The sequence below is a fragment of the Canis lupus genome, chromosome 7 (assembly GCF_048164855.1).
Source record: "Canis lupus baileyi chromosome 7, mCanLup2.hap1, whole genome shotgun sequence".
In the NCBI taxonomy this organism is placed as follows: domain Eukaryota; kingdom Metazoa; phylum Chordata; class Mammalia; order Carnivora; family Canidae; genus Canis; species Canis lupus.
The window spans coordinates 62,346,979-62,351,274 of NC_132844.1; positions in this window are offsets into that span (position 1 = coordinate 62,346,979).

Sequence of the window (4,296 nt, forward strand, 5' to 3'; positions counted from 1 at the left end):
GCAGAGTTTATTGTTATCAAAGTGCATTGATATCGCCAGACCCGCTTTCTTCCCTTTAACTGTTTGTCGTGGGTGAGTGACTCCCCAGCTCCCCCCGGGTCTCCCTGGGAGGGCGGGGAGAAGTGCCAGGGCCGGGGATGCTGGATCTGGAAGGTCTGCAGTCAGTCCGCTCTTGGCCATGCAGGAGAGCGAGCGGGCAGGACAACGGTTAGGCCTGGGGATGGTGGGCAGGGACTAGGCTGTCTATTCACCTTCCACCTGTGAGTGCTTTGTTTTGCCTGAGAGCCCTACAGCTCCTTCCAGGGTTGCCACCCGTCTTGGAGTTACCCTTCAGCACCTAGGATAGCGTGGGGCAGGTGGGTGCCCAAGGCCAACCTGTTAAACAAAGGAACCAGTGAATGTGGAGGGGTGTCCTCTCCTGGCTGGATGTCAGCAGGGAGCTGTCCTGCTTTCCTCCTTTGGAGTGGCCATGCTTCTGGCTCTGGTCCCATTCCTGCTGACAACCCAGTCCCCAACCCACCACCTGGTTCCCACTGTGGCCCTTGGTGGCCCCCTCCCCCTCCCTGCTTGACCATCCCCTCCACTGCCACCCCTTCTCCCTGCCTGGGTCCTGCCACCCTGCAGACTCACCTCCAAGTAGTCGGAGTGCCTAGAAGTGTCTCGCTGTCAGGGTGCCAGTGACAACCACAGAAATCATGAATTTCCGTGAATGGGGGATGCGGGGTTTTCTTGTATTCTATCCAGAGAGAGCTGTCCTTCAGAGGGGAATTTAGTGTAATTACCCTTAAGGGAGCGATCCTTACACAGTCAGTCACAACACTGACCTCCTGGCTGAGATCTGACAGCAAAATTACAGGCTGTGTACTCAACAGAAGGGGCATCCTCCTTTTGGGGTGGGGGGAGGCGGGAAGGGAGGAGGAGGGAAAGGAGATGCAGGGGCTTTGAAAAGAAAAGTGCTGGCTTCCAGCTGCCAGGCACACGGGTTCTCCTTGGCAAGGCATCCATGGGGCAGGGAGAGGTGTGCAGAGATCCCCCTGGTCCTTCCACTGGTCTGGTCGGTAAGGGCAGGCCGAGGACTGGCATTCCCACCCTTTAATTCTTTGAGCCATGTGGTCTCTGATCTTAGCTAAAGTGGATGTTCCTGTAGGTAGGGTTCAGAGGGTTCTAGGAACTATTTGATAAACTAGTCAGACATGTTTTCCCAAACAGATCTGTCCCTTGGTCACTCCCACAGGGCCTGAAATTCTATCATCCCTCATACCTCTAAGATAACACATTCTCGACCCCATTAAGCTGCACCTAGCTTACCTGACAGGACTAACATGCTAATGTGGGGAGACCATTCCAAATTTATTTATTTACTTATTTACTTATTTTTAAAATTATTTATTTATTCATGAGAGACACACAGAGAGAGGCAGAGACACAGGCAGAGGGAGAAGCAGGCTCCCTGTGGGGAGTCCAATGCAGGACTCCATCCCAGGACCCCAGGATCATGACCTGAGCCAAAGGCAGATGCTCAACCGCTGAGCCAGCCAGGTGCCTGGGACCATTCCAAATTTAGCAGGGACTCAGCTATCAGACATGCTGGCCTGTCACCTGGCAGAAACCTAAGGACACAGGTCAGGCAAGTTTCCACAAGGTAATAGAGAAGATCTGATGTGGGAAGATACAAATGGACCCTGGAGCCTGGGAAGGAATGCAAATTAATCCCCCAATCTCAATGCTGGGGGTGGGGAGATGCCCAGGCACCCAGAGGTCCAAAAATCTTCCCAGAGCAGGTATCTCTTCTGCTCAAACTCCATCCAAAAACTGGCTTCCTGTGCTCACACAATTCCTACCTTATTCAGTCCAAGAAGACCTGTTTGGCCAGGAGGCATCCCTGCCACTGAAGACCCCTCCTGACCATGAGATTGCTCCAACTCCTACCTTCCCCTCTGGGGCCCAGGAACAAATCTGAACTTTCTCCAGTGGGACAGCCTTCCAGCTACATGAAGACAATGCTCAGCTGTCCAATAAGCTGTCCAATAAGTTGTCCTCCAATTCTGGGACCTGGTGGGCCCATCAACCCATCCAGCTCACCTTCCCATGGAAGTGCCACGGATTTTAAAGGATGAGGATTCTATTCTAAAAGGATGAGAGAGGGGGCCCAAAACACAAATCAGATATTTATTGAGCATCAACCACGTTCTTTTTTTTTTTTTTTTAAGACTTTATTTATCTATTTGAGAGAGAGTGAGACCGAGATCATGAGCAGGGACGAAAGGGAGAAGCAGACCCCCTGCTGAGCAGGGAGCCCAATAGGGGCCTCAGTCCCAGGACTCTGAGATCATGACCTGATCAAGACAGACGCCTAACCGACTGAACCACCTAGGTGCCAGCGTCTACCATGTTCTAGGCACGAACACCCACCATATGTCCCAGGGAGAGGGGATATATTATTCCCATCTTAGTTAGAGGAAAGAAAGTCCCACAAAGCTACAAGCTACAAGCCACTTGCCCTAGATGACCTGAGAGATAAGCAGCAGAGCCAGAATCAGGGTTGAGACTCCCCACCCCAGCTGAAGGCTTTCCTTGAGAACACGCTGGGTTTGGGGAACGAGCCCTGTCATTGGTCTGCCTGTCTTCGTACGTTCAAGATGCTTTGCTCCACACATGCTTTCTGTGCTCTCTCTCCTTGGCAGGGAGAAGGAATTCCAGGGGAAACCCAGCTCAAGTCCTGCTTCCTCCCTGAAAGCTGCCCTGCTCTCAGTAATTGCTTCAGTGACAATAATGGCCACGTCGGCTATTACTTACTGACCCAGAGCTGCGCTTCTGAGCTTTACATGTGTTTCACAGAGGGTACTTCATTCTATTCCCCGGGGAATTTGCCCTTGCTTCGGGTTCTACCTGGACCCCCTGCCCTCAGAGACCTGCGTGTCCTTCAAGGTCACCTTCTCAGCCCGGCCAAACCTGACCAGGCTTTCCCAGGCTCTCGTGCCCTGTTCCATAGCTCCCATCACCTAATATAGGAATAATTCAGTCATCCTGCCACCTGACGATTTCCCTCCGCTTTAGGCTCCCAAAGGACAGAGACTTTGTCTATTTTGTTTATTGTCCTATCATCCTGAGCCCTGAGGACAGTGTCTGGTACGGAGCAGGTGCTCTACACACACATTTGTCAACTCCTTGAGGCGGGTGTGTTATTTTCACAACAGAGAGGAACCAGGGCTGGAGTTAGGGGTTAGGGGACCGTGTCTTGTCCAAGGTCACAGAGCTAGCAGTACCCGGATTCAAGCCCTTGCTTGTTTGGGCTGCGGACTAGAGAGCCTTGGGGGCTGGGCCTTGAGCCTGTGGTCTGAACTTTGAGTTAGGGGGCTCCCTGGGGGACTTCTACCTGCTGTCCAATCAGCAGGCCTTTCTGGGTCCCCCTCCCCTGGCCCTTTCCCTCCCTGTGGTTCCTTTCAGCCGCCCCCCCCCCCCCCCGGCCTCCCCCCAGGCTAGGAGGGGCCTGCAGGTGCAGCCCAGCTCAGCAATCTCCTCCGAGGCTCAGTCCCAGCCTGGGCTGGAGCCCACATCCCTGGCCCTGGGTGCCCCTGGGAGGCCCCCATGCCGGTCTCTGAGTGGCTCTTCTCCCTTAGATGTGAATCCGGGCCCCAGAGTGGCCACACAGAACATACATCTTAAACAAACACTTCTCCTTGCTGTTTATCTCCCTGGCCTTTAAACAAACTCTTTCAAAGGTTTCTGCTGATAGGAGAGATTTACTGAAAACCATTCCTTGCTTAAAAGCCCTGGGTTTATGCTGCCGGGATGGGGGCAGTGGGGCTTTCAAGCCTGGGGTTTCTCTGCCTCTGGACCACATGTTTATCCTCCAGGCCTCGATAGAGGAGCAACACAGGCTAATCTTTATGGAAAAGAAAATAAGAAAAGCAGGAAAAAGGAGAGATGGAGGCTGGGGGAGAAGTTTGGTTCTTGTCATTGACTCCACGGGCCCCTGGCAGGTTGGGCGCTACAGAGCCCACCTCACTATGGCCAAGGGGGCTGGGCGCCCTTCCTGGGAAGGGTGCGGCTCCCTTGAACTTTGGACGGAAGGCCTTTGGGCAGGTGAGCCTCTTCTTGGGCCCCCACCCCCGACACAGGCCAGACTGGGCCTCTCCCAGCCAGGGGGTGGGGGTGCGGAGCAAGGCAGCAGACCTGTGGCAATATCTATTGCATTCAACCAACACCTAGGAGGTACCTGGTGGGTGCCTAATAATAGTTAACATTGACTTACATTACTTAGATTAGCATTTATGTGGGCTGGCACTGCTTTAA